Consider the following 18,066-nt stretch of genomic DNA (forward strand, 5'->3'; position numbering starts at 1 on the left):
ATTAGTGATAACCATGAGGGGAAAAACCCCAGTGTACACACATAAAAGCAAATCAACAGATGTAAGACACAGCTGTGGGAATATGGAAAAAAGAAAGTCACTACAATTGCCATTGTAGACCACGTTTTGGGGAAAAAAAAAGAAATACCAGAAGATGCTTTCAGTATAATCACCCTGAGATAAAATATTACCTTAGTATCTATGTTACTTGGGCTGGTATTTCTAATATGTTTCTTGTCTGACTGGTGTTAAGCCATAGGTCAGGTTCAGATCTCAAAGTCATATCAAGGAGCAGTTTCTGAAGGTTTTTTCCTGAAAACTGAAGACTAAAGGCATTTAATGAAAAGTAACTGTGCATATAATTTAGGTTCCCAAAATCTGTTAATTTTCCTTCATTGTTTCTGCACACAAACATCAGGATAGAAAAAAGGTGGAATTTCTAGGAGAAACAATCCAAATATTCAGATTGTTTTCTCAAAAATAAATGACATGATTAGGATATACTTAGAGCTCAGCTTTATTCTTAGTCCGTGTGGGATGGACAGTTTGATAGACAAATGTGGTCTTCAGTATCTCATTATTGCTTTGGCAGTGTGTTTTCTCTGAAAAATACACACCACTGGGCACTGTTACTAGACAATCGTGTCTTATTTGACTGAACTAACAAGATAATTTTGTGAGCCCATCCAGAAGGAGATGTTCACAATTGTAGAGATTTTGGGATTCATTTTTACTGCCTTGGACAAACTGGAAAGAGTGGTCTGAGCACTACTGAACTAGCTGGAGAAGTTGAGAAGAAGAATTAGATGTTTTCAGGAACACATGGACTCATGTCAGGAGTTTTTATATCCAGCTTGACAAGAAAGCAATCAGAGATGCAAGATCCCAGAGCTCTCCCAGCAGTGTTTCCTAGGCACTGACACAGCTGTGATCACAGACTCACAGCTATTCTTCTACATCCAGAAAATAAACTTTAATTACAAGGTAGGGCATTTATTCAAATGATGCTTTAATTTCTAAAGGCTTTTTTGCCTTTGAAGAACTTGACCACAGCTGGTAGGCTTTATGGAGCCCCACAGCTCTGTTAAGATTAAATAAGCAGAATTGCTCATAAAAACTCTGGTAGACGTGGTAATTATTTTTCTCCATCAGAGAAAAATGCCAGAGAGCACTTCAAAGAAACAACCAAAAGAGAGAGGAGAGTGAGCAGGATGAACATGGAGAGAAGATGTGATGCTGACCCCTGTCACAGGCAGGGGTGACAGGGTGGCCCAGGGGCACGCTCGGTTCACTGGCTGCAGGTCTGCTGTTCTCTCCTCTAGAGCCTGTGCTCTCATTTCACTCTTTTATCCCTGCCACATTTGGCTTTAGGAGGAGAGATATTTAGCATTTTATCACAACTGCTCCTGCATCAAACAGCAATTGTTTTGTTCTGTGGCTACTTAAGAACATTGCCCAGTGTATTTGGTTAGCTTAATTAACAGCTGTAAACATCCAGGGATGTTTAGATTTCATACATTTATATGTAATATGTATAAATTGCCAACAGTATATTGCATATTAATACGGTATTATTATAATATTATATAATTAGAGTGTGCAGATCTGATAAGCATCTCCAAACATCCAGAGGTAATAACTGGAAGTTGGAATGTGTGTATTGGAAGGGAAAACAAAGTCCATTTGCATTGGCCCTAGCAACAGTGGTTTCCAGTATGTGTGCTCTCTACTCTCATATAGCAATTTCTACTAAAAGTTATTTTTTTTTTCAGCAGAGAACAGGTTTTAAGCCACTTCTAGCTCCCCCTTACCTGATGATGGTAAGGGGGGAGTTGTCTGTTACAGTAAGTTGATTCCTTTGCTCAATAATCTACACATGTGCCTATTGAAAATAAACTCTCTTACAATTCCTCCTCAAAATCCTGTATTTTTATAATAATTTATTTAGTGGTAATTGATTAGCTTGTTAAAATAGAACTGTGTGAAATCTTGCTGAAATATAGTCTGTAAACTTTAAATCATAAACACATGTCTAGTTTCTGCCTCATTTAATCAAACTCTTGGAAATTGTATTAGGGATCACAAGAAGGGTTGTACTGGATGTTTCAGTCCCTAGAGAAATAAAGGCTGTGTGTCAGATCTGGTCATGAATTCTGGTTTAACTGGCTTTATCAGAAATTGTGATTCATTAAATGTTAGGCATTGTGTACAGATAACAGCTGTTAGAGATGAAATGTTTCTCAGCTGTAAGGATAGGGGTGGACTCAGAAGTTGTGATTTTGGGGTCCCCTGATGGCAAACTATATTTCAGATTCTGCTCTAATTACTATTTAAATTACACAGTGGGACAGGTCCAGCAGGAAGAATTGGGGTAAGCCTGTCTCAAACTAATTCATAGGCTGGTTGTGTGGTGGCATTTATTGACATTGTGGGAGTTCCAAATTCAAATCCCTGTTCTGTCTATAAATGGTTTGACCATGGAATTGTTATGTGTCATTTCTTATCAGTTAGCATTTTCCCCCCTGTTCTCAAGAGGCAGGTTGAAGGATTGCATTAGAATGCAGTACAAAGTGTATGATGTCATTTGCACAGGCAGAAGAGAAGGAGTTGCAGGGAAGCAGGAGTGGAAAGGCACAGGATGCCTCTTGTGTCCTCTCTCATGTGCTGTCTCTAAGAGTCTGCAGCTGCTTCAGGCCAGCTGCTGCCTGCTCTGGGAAATTCCTGCTCCACTTGCTTTGTGGTGTCATTCCCATTGTCCTGAAAAAAAATGTGACACCTGTACACGTTACATGGCTCAGAGAAGTCAAGGAAATAATACATTGTGTAGGATTTGTTTTCAGTGCTTAGCAGCTGGGAGGAACGAGCTTCAAGGTCTGAGAACACTTCATGGCACGGTGGCCCTTGGGGTGCAGTACAACTGAGGCAACCTTACAGTGCAAATTAATGCTCATTTATTTCAGTTCTCCATGCCCTCACCAGATTTTGCTCTGCATGGTCAGGGGCCAGTTTATCACTGTTGTCTTACTTATGCAGTGCAGTATATAAATACATAAACAAAACTGTATATATGGTAGCTAATATAAATAAATAAACAAAACTATATATATGGTAGCCACTTGCTGTCAGCCTAATGGCAATGATGTTCAAATGTTCCTTACAAGTGTTCAGAATTGAAAAAGCTGTTTTCAGCAGCTGCAAGCAATGGAATGCTGAGACAACTTCTGCATCTTTCTCATTTACTGTAGCCATTCCTTCATTCCACATTTGGGAAAAGAGGGCTGTGCTGTGTCTGTCACTGAATGGCATAGGAGCAGAGAGAAGGAAAGGGATGCCAGGCAAAGGAGGAAGCCATTCCTGGCTGGAGGAGGATGGTCTCATAGCATTTTAGGAAGGGATGCACGGGATTAGGCACAGGCAGCTTAATTCAGTGTAAGCTAAGGATTTGGATAGAAACCTGCACAGGCTGTTAGGATAATTCTGGTAAAGCAGACTGTTGGCATCAGCTTCATTGCAGACTGCCTGCTGCTGCTGCTTGTCTGTCATGTGCCACGTGTGAGCAGAGGTTCTTTGTGCTGCTGCTGTGCTCTAAACCTGCACACCTATGTAGGGTTGGAATCAGCCCTGCTGACACCTGCTACAATTCCCTCTGAAAGCTTGTGCCACTGAGAAGTAATTGATGTTGCAGGCTTTCACTGATTTATAAAGGAAAAATTTCCCTAAATATTGATTTCAATCTTCCATTAACTGCTGGAGTAAATGTTTCTTTGTAGGGCAGTTAGACTTCAAGTTGTTATAACAGTTTGAGAAAATCCAAAGACTTGTTTCACTTGATACTATTTTGTGGCTTTTGTGTAAACCTGTGTGAAATTCAGTTTATCAGTAAATGGATAAAAGCTATAGTCAAAGCAATATAAATCAGTCTTGTTTTGTGTTAGAATATATCCCTGGGAAAATCACAGTGCGAATTAAATAGAAGTTAAGTCAGAGAATCTGTAAAAGCTGCATACCTCTAGATACTGCCTTGAAATTGCATTGTACTTTAAATACTTCTCAATTTGGTAAACAGCCGAGCCCAGCCATGAAAGTGTTGCTTTCAAGGATATGTTTGTTTCCAGCATGCTTCTTAATACCTAATCCTGTGATCTGCTTGATTCTACTTACCTTTCTTCATTTTTCTTTCTGCATTCTTGTCTGAAAACAAGATAAAAAAAGGAAGATAACCACAGCTGCTCTGGGCACCCTGTGCCAGGGCCTCCCCTCCCTCCTTTAGTTCTGTAGTGGAAATGAAGAGATAATTTTCTCGTGGTTTAGGTAGACTGATGTCAGAAGAACAAGTTAGTATGACAAGATTATCAATTCTTAAAATGCTAGAAATGCTGTCAAATTACCCATCATTGCATATAATCTAATCTGGAAAAAACAATGTTGGCAATTATTTTTCCTTTGAGCTCTGTTTTCTTGAGTTTTTCCCCAAACTCAACTTTCAAAATGTGTTATGCATTATATTTTTGAGCCATATGTGAACACCAACACTTAGGCTCCACATGTCTAATGTTAAACCCCTTTGTTAGGGGGTGTAAAGCTGTTTGATACAAAAGGCATTGAGATTTTTAAATTTTAAATTGCTTTTAAAATAGAATTCAGTATCCTAGTCAGATTCATGTCTTTGGAAAGCTAACTACTAGACAAATGAAAAGAATCTGAGAAAAGAAAAACAGAGTTTCTGGAAGTAGGACATCTAAATTTGCACTTTGATAGTGTTCCTAACATTTGCAAGAATTGATTTGTGAAAAGAACACTAGGTATGATTCATTGTAAGGAAATAGTGCAAATTGTGTTAAATATACCCTTAGCAGGCAGTGGAAGGGAAGGTAATGAATCTGCACATCCCAGCCCATCTTTTTGGTGTGACTGGTTGTGGAGGCAGCTTGCCACTGTTGAGTACCAGGAATGAATTCTCTGGGGCAGTGTGCAGCAGGAGCAGAGAGCAGCCTCTGTACTTGAGCTTGCTCTGTTTATCATGGTCATGGTGTCCATGGATGTCCCAGGCAGCAGATGTGGCTGCATGGAAAAGTGTTGCAGTGCTGCTCACTGCAGGGCTCCAGGTGCTTGCAGCCCAGTGGCTTCAGGTAGCCCAGGCTGCACTCCTGGGGTTGTGGTCAGGCCAGCTGCCCCTGGGCACATGCTGTGCTCCACCTGGATAGGAGAGGAAAACACAGTTCACTGAGGAGATACAATGTCAGCCATAAGTAAAACTTGCAAAGGGAAGGCCTTGTAAAATCGTGGCTCAGGCCTCGGGTGACTTGGGCTGATGGGAAAGGGACCCAGGTGAATGAGGGGTAGGAAGGCAGGTTGTGTAAGCCTGGGGTGTTCCTGGTTGGGTGGGTTCTGTTTGTTGTGCTTTCAAACACTGTAACTCATAAAAGCCAACTGCCTTCAAAGGCCTGGATTTACAATAAAGTGGCTCTGCTTTGACCCTGCCTGGGGACCCTGCAGGACCCTCACCCACTACAGAAGGCAATAAACATTTCTGGAGCTTCAGCTCAGTCTTTGATAGCTTCCTTTGCCTAAACCTTTTGTTTCTCTTGTCCATGATAATGTTTTTTAGAGACCAAAGGGTGATATAGTAAAACATTACTCTTTTCTTGCCTTCATTCTGATAATTCCTCCATAAAGATGCAGCCTTTCTTTCCTCCAGAAACCCACAGACTGATGTGACAATCTTTGTAGTACCTTATGCTTTTTAGTATTTTTCAATTGCTTACATGCTGACCATGTTTGCAGAGACTTCCCTTAGGTAATTACCTTTTCCAAAGTGTTGGGGAGCAGGAGTGAGCCTGGCTTGTCAGTGACTTGCTTTAGGCAGGTATGACTTAGGTGCTTCACTGCCTTTCGTAGTTTTAATGTGTAAAGGCAGCACTACGAGATAGCAAAACTCATAAAGAACTAGCTAAAGGAATTCAGAATTGTTGGCAGTCAACTTCTGTGCTGAGAAGGAACATCGGGGAGTACAGAAGAATGGAAGAGGACATGCACTAGCAGACCAGTGTGACATCTGCAGTCACTACTGTGTACAGCGTGTAGAGTAAGTAGTAAATAAGCTCTCCATTTTTCAAGGTTGGGGAAAAAAAAGGAACTTCAAATTACTGATAAAATAGATGTAAAATTACATTTCAGGACATGCTGTGCAGCATTTACCTGCCTCGGAGTGTACTCTAACTGTGATGGAGCTCTCCCAATGAAATCTGCTTTTATGCACCCCTGCTTATCTGAATGTTTTCACATAGAAATTAGTGAAAACAGGACATTTAGTAGATTACAATTCTGTGGGTTGCATTACTATGGGTTTTGAAGCAAAGCGTGCATTAAAAAACTCAGACAAGAAAATTGTCTGGAGAAAAGAAAGCAAAAGGAGGAAGGGATGAAGACTGCAGCAGTAATTTTTATTGACAAAAGCCAATCTAGGAGGGCTTGTCCGGGATATTTGTGAAGTTGGACATAAAAAGCTGTAGGAAGTACAGTAGTTAACAGAGAGGCAGATGTTAACAGAGTAAAATGTAATCAAGATGAATACAGAGAAGTTCTCACTCTGTGAAAGCCAACCATGAAAAACAAAACATGGGAATGCTGACTAAGAAACGGCATTAGAGAAGCAGGATCATGGGAGTGCTAAATTGAACAGAAGCATGCAGTATGGTGCTGCTACAGAAATGCAAATATGGGGATACAACTGAAAGGGGACTGCTCTTTCTTTGGACTAAGAAGAACGAGTGTTTTTAAAGAATATTCTCTGGCTGAAGCAGTATCAGAATTGTTAGGGAAAATGTTTTGCTGGGTCACTGCTGCAAACTGACGCTGACCCAGTCCATTAAATCTTTCTCTCTTCAGAACTGACTTTTCAAAAGGCTTTGTAGATGAAATTATTATCATTGCCTCGTGGCATTAGAGAAATTGTCCCTTCCAGCCTTTCTGTCTTTGTCCTGCCTGCAGAGCCCTACTCCTCTTCTGCAGAGAGCAGTTAGAATTGCTGCTTTATTCTGTGTAACCTGTTTATTGTTGCATCTCCCCTCTGAGTTTTCAGCCTCCTCCTGAGGAGCACCCTAGAACAAGTGTTCTGCAGCAGCTGTTATTCCAGTACTTCCTGTGCTTCTGCATGTTCAGCTGACCTTTGTGCATGGTCTTTGCAGCTGAAAACTAATTATGCCACAAAGAATAGAGGAGAACTTCTTTTAATACAAAGGTTTTTGTGCTCTCCTTAGGTTAATCATCAGCTTTTCCATTACTACTAAATTAAAATAAAGCCAGTTACGGAGGGCTGTATAAATTGGAACCCAAAGGAGGCAAAAGCTGGATGTTTTTGCTTCTATTACACTTATTTCTACTTCCAACAATTTTCATCTGACTCATACATTGTAAATGGTCTCTTGCAGAGATCTTTCAGAGGCTTCTTTGCTTAATTTTCTTTTTAGCATTCTGTTGATTTATTTCTGCTGTTGCCATCAGAATCCTACTTTCTATGGCTTTTGACAGATGCTTCTGGTTTTAACTTGCTGCAAGCTATGGCTGTTAGTTCCACATTGTACATTTGCTCTGCTGTTGTATATTCTGGATTGCACTTTCATATTATTCCCTTTTGGTCTAATAATGCAAAGCCATATGCAATTTTAGCTTCAGAGCTATGAACTAGACACATCAAATTCTTCACCACATAAACAATTGCTCTGTTTGAAGCAGTTTGAAGCTGCTCTTCCCGTGCAGCTGTCTGATCATGGCATGTGTTGTCCTGAGTACCATGTATTTCACTGAGCACTCTCATTAGCAGCTCCTAATGCAGGTGCCACAGGAGTTCTGTGGCAGGCTGATGATGTTACAGTTCAAAGGAAACAGCTATTCTTGTACTTTTAATTACTTCTAAAATTATGTCTGCATGCAGTACCGTATTCAATTCTGCTTGAACATTATCTAGTTTGTTGTCGGGTGAGATTAGTTTAGTTACCTTGAAAAGAATTTAGAAGTTCTTAGTTGTTCTGAAGGAATGAAAAATAGGTAGGGTTGTATTTTGTCTGCAAATCCCTCAGACACATGGTAAGCCTCTGGGGTAACAGCTGATGTTAGATAGAACTGCTGAGAAAAAAAGGACAGATAAATCAGAAGTAACTGCCCTTACTGATAACAGCTGTGGTCACGGAAATGAAGAAAGATTTTTCAAAGTGCTGGAATCAGAGACAAGAGGATGAAGAAGTCTCTTGGAGACAACAGATAGTTCTTGAACAGCTAACAGAGATGGCAGCCCTTGTGCCAGAGCACAGTCAGAGCAAATGTCTTGTCAGGAATTGTGCAAGTGTATTTCCTGCTGGGAGCATCCAGTTCTTAATGTTTGAGCTGAGCAAAGGAAAACGGACAAGGAACATCAGTAAGTTTGCCAAAGCAGAGGGACAAGAAACTCATGTAACAATTTGGTTTCTTTTATTCTATAACAAAGCTGTAAGGATCTTATTTCACTGGTCTTGCAATTCAGTGTAGATGAGGTGTGAAACAAGAACAATAAATACAGTGAGATTTGCCCTCTGGAAATTCAGCTGTAAAGAGACTGTGATGGACAAAGGGCCTCCTTCCTCATGGCCTTGGCTGTATCATTTACAGATAGAGCAGATTCTTCCATTAAACTGGACATTAAACTTATATTTAATCACCAAGAAATAATAAGAGATCAGGAAATACATGATTTGAAAGAAAAAAAAAATTCTAATAGATCAGTTTCCTAGTTTATAACAACGGGGATTTTTTGATCTTTTCATTTAGTGCTGATTCAGCAGGGGAAGGTCTGTAACCAGAGTTCTCACAAGACAGTGCTGAAGACACTTAGGCATGAGGAACATGGTGTGTGTTGGAGCACTTGCAGTGACTTCAGGGGAAGTCAAATCCAGCTTCTTCAGTGGAGCAGGGAACGGGAGTCACAGAAATGGGAACAAAGTAGCACAAAGGGCCCTGTTGGTGCTTGGGTGTGGGAGGATCTGCTGTGTGACACTGGACACTTCAGGTGACAGGTACTTTGTTTGCCTCCCCCAGGAATTTCCTCACACCTGGGCTGTGCAGTGCTTGGGCAGGGCTGGCTCCTGCTCTGGGACCTGCAGGGTTTTTAGAGAGGAGCTTTGGCCATCCTGCAGGGCACAGGCACGGCCTCAGGCTGCACACAGAGCAGGGGGCACTGCCCTCCTGCACTGATCCCCACTGCCCCTTGCTCTCTGCAGCTCAGCAGCACCAGAGTACCACACTTCCAAGGGCATTCTGCAAAAACTTCCTAAGTCACCTCGGTTTCATGAGTCACAGTTTTCCTTCTCAGCTCACTATTAGCTAAACGTGGGTTTCTATACTTGCACACCTTAGCAAAGCACAGTTTGTCTAGAAAAAGCAGTGTAAGAAGATCATGCTGGCAATTTTAGGTTATTTCCAACCTAAACTGCACCTAATAGTGTGATTCTCCTGGATTGTACCTAAAAACCCTTTGCTCAAAAACAATGCAAAAATATAGGTGTATCTTGCAGTCTGAAGTCTTCAGTTGTTAGTTTACTGGGCTTCAATCCATTCTACTGCAGAAGGTTCAAATATCTTGAAGAGAAGAAAAGTGTACACAATTCTCTTCTGTAATCTTATAAATTGCTATACCATGTTATTAAAAAAAAATAATTAGTTGGAGGCCTTCATTAAAACTGAATGCTCATGAAGGAGGCATTGGTGCTTGTTTAAGCACTGCTGTAAGGACAATAACACTGGTAGTTGATGTAATGTGATTCTAAAGAATATGCCATGATAATAAATAATCTCATAATAACTAGTCACTCTAAAAAGTAAGAAAACCAAATTTGAAGAGGTGTGGAGTACTACTATATTAGAACATGATCTAGTAGAAAGAGTGTAAGATTTAGGCTACAAATTAGAGCTATGAAAACATCACAGTTTCAACTATAATGTGAAAATTAAAACATATCAAGAGGTAATGAGGAATTACATGTGGAACATGACTTTTCAGGTTACTGTTGTACTGGCTTGGCCCAGTTCTTAAAGGAACCTTAGAAGTGGAATTTATCTGCTGGCCCTTCAATGACTCATCACTCCAGCTGAAAATGCATTTTGTAGTGTGGATTTGCATTTTTTGAAGTTTTAAATTTGCAAGTTATTCTTAAAATTTAAATTTGGCTGTGGAGATAGTAAGTTGTATTAATCCAACAAATACAGCTGAGGAAAATGAAGCACTCAGGAACATGGGGGAGAACCTCTGTCAGTATTTGACACATTGCTACCCCATTTTTCATTTCGATAAGCAGACTGACATCCAAGTGCAGGACATCTCTTGCTTCTTAAAGAGAAAGGAGCAAATGAAGTCTTAGTCCAGAGCTCATGATTGTCTCATGTTTTCATAAGATTAAATTGACCCCATGGAGCAAGATGAGCACGAGCAAGAGTTGTCCAGCTCTGGGCACTGTGCTGCTGCATGCAGAGCTGGCTGGAGGCCCCGTTTAGAGCTGTTCTGTTCCCTGTCTGCCCTGTGTCACTGCAGTCTCCATTCTGGGGCCTTTGTGCTCTTCTCTGTCTGCCTTAGAAGCTGTTTCCTCTGAAGCCCACCCTTTGATCCACAGAAAGTGTAAGATCTCACCAAATAGCTGCCTGACTCTGCTGTATCTCTTCTCTTCCAGATCTTTGTGTTTTCTCTCACTAAACTTCATCTCTTCCCTTTGATCTCTTCTGGGCTTCTTTTTATTCTCTTCAGTCTAAACAAACTGTCCTAAAGGCAGTTTTTTCTTCTTGGTCTGCACAACACATTTCCTGCCCTCGACAACCCCTTCACTTCTGTTTATTTACAGGTATTGCCCTGTTATTTCTCCTGCCAGGAAATTTTCTTCTCTGCCACAGGTTTAATCAGATTGTATGTTATGGTATTCTTGAAAAAGCATGGTCCCAGTCCATCTGGAAAGCTGCTTTTTCACTTGTCTCCCCTTGCTCCCTATGTGCTGTGTTACTTCTCTCTTCCTAGACCTCATGCAATTGTGGGGGAACACAACAAATCCCAAAGCCCTTTTTCTTTTCTGGCCTCACGATGGCCTCAGCTGTGACATAATAAGGTGAACCCTGTGAAAGTTACAGCGCACGTTTCAGGTTGTTGATGAGAATTCCCTTCCTGCTAGCAGGGGAAAGGGGCGTTCTGCTGGGTGATTCAGGACATCTTGGTAAGGAGCTGGAGCAGGAGGTGTGAAGCTCTCTCCCTGTGGGGGTCTGTGGCTGCTGACTGGACAGGGACCCCAGCACTCCGTGTCCCCCTGCCACCCACAGGCACCTCCATCAGCTCCCAGGAGTGGAAGGTCACCTTAGGCCAGGTGTGAGCAGCACAGCTGCACTTACAGGCACCAGGCCTTGGAGTCAGGTACATTTTATTTCTTGTCTCCATTACTGAGGTCTCCTGGGACCAGTCTGAACTATGAACACGATTGTGATTTGTACTCTGAAACACTCAACTGGTCTCACTTGCCCTACAAAATCCCTCTGAAAATGGTTCCCTGTTTCTTTGCTTCTTTGAAGTTTGAGCAAAATATCTCAAGGCATAGCACTTGAAAATAAAGATCTTGGTTATATTGGAGTCATGAACCAAACACCAAATTTAGGCAGGAATCAGTCTTCATGTGAACAGCAGATGTTCTTAATTCATCTGTTCTCTTTTAAAAGAGGAGGAAAGCAAAATGGAGTTCCAGGACATAATGCCAGTAAATGGAAGACACTTCTTCCTGAAGAAGAACATATTTTCAAGACAAGTGCACAGAAGTGGCCTTTTGGCTGTTTCTGTGCTTTAGGTACTGTGGGTGACTAGCAAAATGCTGTAACTTTGTAAGGTAAAGCCTCCTGTAATTACCAATACTATGCAATTTGTATTTTTTTAATAAAAGATATCACCATAAATATCATGAACCATTTATTATTTCTTAGATTCAGGAAGAATTGGGATTTTTCTTGCCTTGAGCTTACAGAGGTCACATCAGGGAGGAGTCTTGTGAAATGCATGAGGGCAGTGGAAATTAAATAAATTGGGGGTTTTGTTGTTTTAATTCATCCAGGTGTTTGCTTATAGAACATTGTTACATCTTCCTAGAAGGAGCTGCTTTCACATCAAGTGCAGAGGTGCTGCAGGAGTTGCCTGCACAATTTGATGGGATAATGGAGATTGCCTGGGGAGAAAGCAGCACTGTGACTCACTCATGGAATTGTCTTTTAAACATTCCTTTCCTAGATCCCAGCACATCATTGCAGGGGCCCAAAGCTAGGCCTGGGAAGGTGTCAGCTAAGTTTTATGGGAATACTGCATTTATTTCAGAACGTGCAAATGTGATGGAACAGAATCTTTATTGGGAAATTGCTGACTTTAAAGTTCTTTCAGTGTCCAATTCATGATGCTCACCAGGAGCAGGTTTTGTTTGTTCACATCTAAACTTGGTGGTGCCTGAGCTGTGTGAGGATGACCTTGAGTGAGGTGGTTGTGAGGAGGAGGAGGGGGTTGAGGTGTTGCCTGAGAGAGATGGTGTTTTAGTGGCTCAGGACCAGTGTGTGATCCAGCAATCCTTGTTTTCCCTGGTGTTGCTCTCATCTGCTCTCCATCCACCTGGCAAGGAGCAAAAGAAAATTCAGCCAAAAGAATAAAAAAGAATAAAATAAAGTCTTCCGAATTTCCAAGAAAAACCTCCCACGTGTATAGATTATTATTTTTTACTTCATTTTCCTGACATAACCAGGGCCTCTGGATGAGAGATGTGGAAGAGTTTATCCAGAATTAATCTGTTTTTAAAATAAGGGTTGAATAGCATGCAATAAATACTTTGACATGTTAGTGTGCATTATAAGGAGCAGTAAGAATTAAACAAAATAATACCTGCTGGGTGCTTAATTGACCAGCATTCACTTTGAGCCATAACTGAGGCTGGAGTTCTTTGGGAAAAAGAGTTGTGATTATGTAATGAAAGATGATTATAGCTCAAGCACAGGGGAATGGATTATGTTGGCAGAGATACCAAATGCCAGAACTAAGATTATTTTTGCACCTGTATCATCTGGTCCTGTGAGAAAGTAAATTAGAATAAATATCCCCCTGCTCTTGTACAATGACTTTCTTATATTCTTAGGAAATATTTTTAATCTGCTCTTGTGGAATTCTTCCTCCCACATGAGAGGTAATTTTTACATGGAGCATCTGCCAGTCATTTATGCATCCAGGCCCACGGCATGCACATGAAAAGAATGTGTCAGGGAATTGGACTTTGAGGATTGCAGGGAGAGGTCTCTGACACATCCCTCAAGACACCATCTCCTCACCATCGTGGCCATCCAGGGATGGGATGGATGTCTTGCTCAGAGAGCAGCCAGCACCCCCTGGCTGTTGTGCTGTGCCGGCAGAGTGAGCTCAGACTCGGGCACATCTCCTCTGGGAGGACCACAGGGATTTGCTGCTCTGCAGTCTGACAGCTGGCACAGGGTGAGGTAGTGTTGTGCAGAGTTGATTCTCTTGCTCTCAGACCAATATTCTGTTGGAATGAGACTTCTTTGGTGTCAGCAGGAACTCAGAGCGCTCAGCCCCCTTTGTTCTTGAACTTATTTTCTCATTGCAGGGGAATGTGCAGACCCTTCTTATCCTAGCTCTGCAGGATGATTAGCTGCAATGTAAACAAAGGATTTGCAACCAGGCATTATTTTCTATTCCATTTTAATGGAACTGTGTCCTCAGAGTACACTGTTTAAGTTTAAATTGCTTATTAAGAGTAGCCATTGTAGTTAGATAATTCTGTGAAGAAAAGGAAAAATAAATTACTTGCAACTAATCTATGTTCCATTTTAGCACCCTGAAAATGAAGGGTTGCCAGGAGAGTGGGAAGAGGAGGGTTAAACACACAGTCTTTCCCCCTAAATGTCAACAACAGCTTTTTCAAATTTATTTTCTGGATTTTCAGAGCATTAGAAGTTTTTGCACCACAGACAGTAGGTTGTTGGATGTGGAAAATTGTAATAGAAAGAGATGGAAGCTACAGTCTGCAATTATGTAGTAGAAAAACAGTCCAGCAGTGTGTTGAAACCTCCTTTTCTCCTGGGAATAATAGCATGGTGAAAGTTGCTTTGTAGCACTGATGTGGCATTGCTGTCTTAGAAAACAGGTTTTAGTAGGTTTTATTCTTAGTACTTCCTTAGAGAAGCCAACTGTGTGGTTCTCCCTATAAAAAGTTAGAGATGTTTTAAAAATTCCTTTTGATAAACAAGGCATGAGAAAGAACCTGAGAAAACTGGTATTCTGTGTACTAATGAGTTCCAGTCAATACTTTCATAAGACTTTGTGATGGAAATTGTCTCTTCACAGTGTTTGCAAAGAAATGGACACCTTTAAGATTTCCAGAGGAAAAGACAGTTGATCCAAAGAGCTGGACTTTGGTCAAGACAGGAGTCCAGAAGGTGTCACTGATCCGATGCTTGGATCTGTTAGGAAATAATCCTCTGGGTTTGCTGGCCAAACCGTTTTTGCTGCCTCCCAACCAGCCTACAGAAACAATTGTCTTTGTAGAGCACGGAGAGCTGAGGGCAGGGGCAGTGGGACCTGCAGAGCTTGGGACAGGCTGGCTCAAAGCACGGTGCCCAACGTGTGACAGACACAGCAGAGGTGCCTTCCTGCAGCCTGGCATCCTCTGGGGCTCGGCAGGCAGGCCGTGAGTCGGCTGCAGCAGAAGGAAGGTGCTGGGGACATTGTGTTTGCTGTGTGTGCTGTGCAGCAGGACCTTTCACACAGGGAATGAATGATCCTCGTGTGGGCACTCAGCTCCACTGCTCCCAGCTGCTCTAGCGACATGAGATCCTGCAGCCCGGCCCTGCTTCTGCAGTGCCAGCATTGCACTGTCTTCAGTGGAGCTGTGGGATTTCAGTGAATACTCAGATATCTGAACCACCAGACAGGCTTTTGATGCACTTCATTTACTCGTGTATTCATGTTTTAAATCCTTAGAACAGAATAGAATACGTCCTGGAGGACTGGAATGACCATTTGTGTTTCCAGTCTGCTCTGCCAAACAGCAGAAGTGCAGAAACTTGTAATATCATGATTTCCTTCAATGCAGCTTGGTGGTGTATTTTAAAATTTCTTCTTAAGTTTTAATGTCAGTAATATTTGAGCGGTTTAGGTTATTATTAATAATTGACCTTAAGTACCTTCAATGAGCTGCTCAATTTCTAATCTGAATTTATGAAATCTTTAATAATACTATGCTGGAAAGCAGTGATGAAAAAAAAAGCATATGCTTGTGATCTTCTAATAAACCTTTTTTTCTGCAGAGAAAAATGGTGGTTTTAGTAAGACTCAGTTCTTACTTAAATGATAAAATAAAGAAGAGGCATTTTATGGGCATTGCATTTACATAGTTGTCTCACATTATTGTTTTTACTTAAATTAGCCTTCTGTCACCCACTTACCAGTTAGAGTGGTATTTTTGAAGGGAGATGTTCTCTGCAGTTTCTTAATTAAAATCAAAGAAAGAGGAATGTGCTTTTTTGGTTTATTGTTTGGTTACTTTTATGTGTTTAATAAAAGATGTTGCTGCACAAATAGGAAGCAGTGGACACAATATTGCATCAATATAGGTGCAGTTTAGATCATGTGAAAATGCAAGTGAGGAGCACATTTGTCCTGATGGTGTGGAGTTACTCACTGGCATGTTTTCAGTTATTAATTTCTGATGGCTCAGAGTGGTGTTAAGGCATTACCCCTGGACTGCACTGCTGCTCCATGCCTGTTCCCCAGCATTAAAATAAGGCCACTGGCTCCCTCTGTGTGCCCTTTGGTTTAGTCTTTGGTGCAAAGCCTACACTTGGGGCTCTGGGTCTGTCTCCCCTGTGTGTGCTTGCTCAGCAGTGTACAACCCTTGGGTATTGCTGTTACACTGACCATGGGCACACATTCTCTCCCACTTCTGCAGCTCTCGGGTTTGCTGCTCATTGTTAGGAAGGTGATTGTCTTCAGTGTGTTTTAATAAAGCCCTTCAGACATTTTTTCATGACTGTTCTGCTCATTGTGGAGATCTCTTTCCCATAGCTACTGTGTTGGGCTTTTATTTGAGTTGGAGCTTCTATTAGCAAGACTTAGGGATTTTGTATGTAAATCAACCTGCCATTGCTCAGCTGAGTTGATTGTCGCCTGGATTATTCCACCTCTTTCCCCTTCCGCAGCCTCTGTGCCCTGGGAAATGGATGGCACTTTCTCAGGGGAATATTTAATGGTGTTAATTTTCAGAAGCAGAGACAGGAAAGGTGCTTAGAGCTCCCCCCATAAAAAGTACACAAAGATGGGTTTGTCCTTAGCAGGCAGGCAGTCCTTAGACTGTCACTTGTGCAAGTTCATAGACAGTGATTTCTGACCTGACTTTTCACTCACTCCTCCTTTCTAGCAGGCAGATCATCAGTGAAATATTTAAAGATACAGAAAGAGTGTCTGCATAAAAAAATAAAATGCATGCTAGTAGCTTGAAATGAAAATGATTTGTTTATGCTCTTTCACAGTAAAATATGTTTTAATTTTTTTCAGCTGCATTGCTGCAGTGATTTGAAAGCCAGATCAAGTTTACCAGGGGCATTATTATAAAACTGGAATTAAAGCTCAGCCTACTCAATTTATCTGTACCATAAAGCAGTCAAAAATGCTGATGGCACTTGATCTATTGATAGTTTATCAGGTTTTATGGACTAATGGAATGTAGATCACCAGTACTTGTGTTAATAATGATTTTACAGCACTGTTTTTAAACAAAGGCAATGATTAAAGGATGTTGGTTAAACAGGTCTGATAGTTCTCTAGAAAATATTTCTTCTTTCTTTTTCCTTTTTAATTGAATTCGGAAGCCCTAAGAGTTGCAGTTTACTTCTTGAAGGAGAGCATGTCCCTAACCATAAACTGGAGACCAGCTAATGAACATGCATGGATCCTTTTAATTAATTGTTGATTGCAGAGAGTCAGAGGAGCAGAGTGTGTGTGGTCGCTCACTTTGCCTTTCCTGGCTCTCCTCCATGTGCCTGGCCTGCCCCCAGCTAGAGACTGTACAGTGCAGCAGCCACACTGACTGCTGTGAGCTGGAAAGCTCTTTGTTTTGCGATTAGATGGCACGGGTTTGACATTTTTCTGAATATGCAGTGTGTCTCAGTGTGGCAGCCAGAAGGACTGACCTGGCTGGGTTTTGTCAGTCATCCTGGAAGATGTGCTGTTGTCCAGAAGTGGCTCAGGTGGGACATCTGCATTATCACTGTGTCCTGAGCAGCAATGGCCGTGTGGTGCTGAGAAGACACAAGTCCTGCCCTGGCTGCCCACATAAGGCCTCTCCTTCATGCAAGGCAGCTGAACATGGACAGGTTCCCAGGCAGGCTGTGCAGTCCCTTCCCAGGGACACAGGTCTGGCCTCAGGGACAGTGTGTGAGCTGGAGCCTGTTCTGTCCATCATGTCACAGCAGCCACAGACTGCCAAGCCTTGGCTCCTGCCACAGGTGATCAGAAATAGCACACCAGGCACCTGGGGGTGTACCTGAAACCCACATCCTGTTTGTAAAAGCCAGAAACTGCAATTCTCAAAACCCATCAGAACAAGGTGAAACATGAGCCTTGTCTTGGTTGCTGTCTGAACTGGGCACAGTAGGGCTGAAGCACTGGAACCCTTTCTTGTGGCTGTCCCCTTATGTCTGACAGTGCTGAGTACAGCATTGTTTCATTTCTTCTAAGTGTGAGCTTGCCAATGGTTGAGAAGAGTTAGTCCTTGTCATTTGACTGGCATGAGGGAATTTGTTACTACCTTCAGACCTCAGCTGGGGCTTCTATTATACTCTTTTTTTTTTCCCTGGGAGGAAATAAATGCACCTTGGCATTGAAAGAAATTATTTTCATGCAGGCGTAGTTCTTGTAAAATTAATCTAAATTTAATACAAGGATAGGCATGTAGTTCATCCAGCAGCATATATGTCAGGGGCAAAGATGGCTTGACTTAGGGAATTTTCCTTAATTTATTGGCAACT

At 41.7% G+C, this 18,066-nt stretch overlaps 1 long non-coding RNA gene across 1 annotated transcript in view; it reads left to right on the forward strand.

The window, feature by feature from the left end:
• LOC148222894 (uncharacterized) overlaps positions 1 to 18,066 on the forward strand; it is an 86,924-nt gene that overhangs the window by 54,747 nt on the left and 14,111 nt on the right. The gene's annotated exons all lie outside the window — the stretch shown is intronic.

This window comes from Sturnus vulgaris, chromosome 8 (assembly GCF_052056855.1).
Source record: "Sturnus vulgaris isolate bStuVul1 chromosome 8, bStuVul1.hap1, whole genome shotgun sequence".
NCBI lineage: Eukaryota > Metazoa > Chordata > Aves > Passeriformes > Sturnidae > Sturnus > Sturnus vulgaris.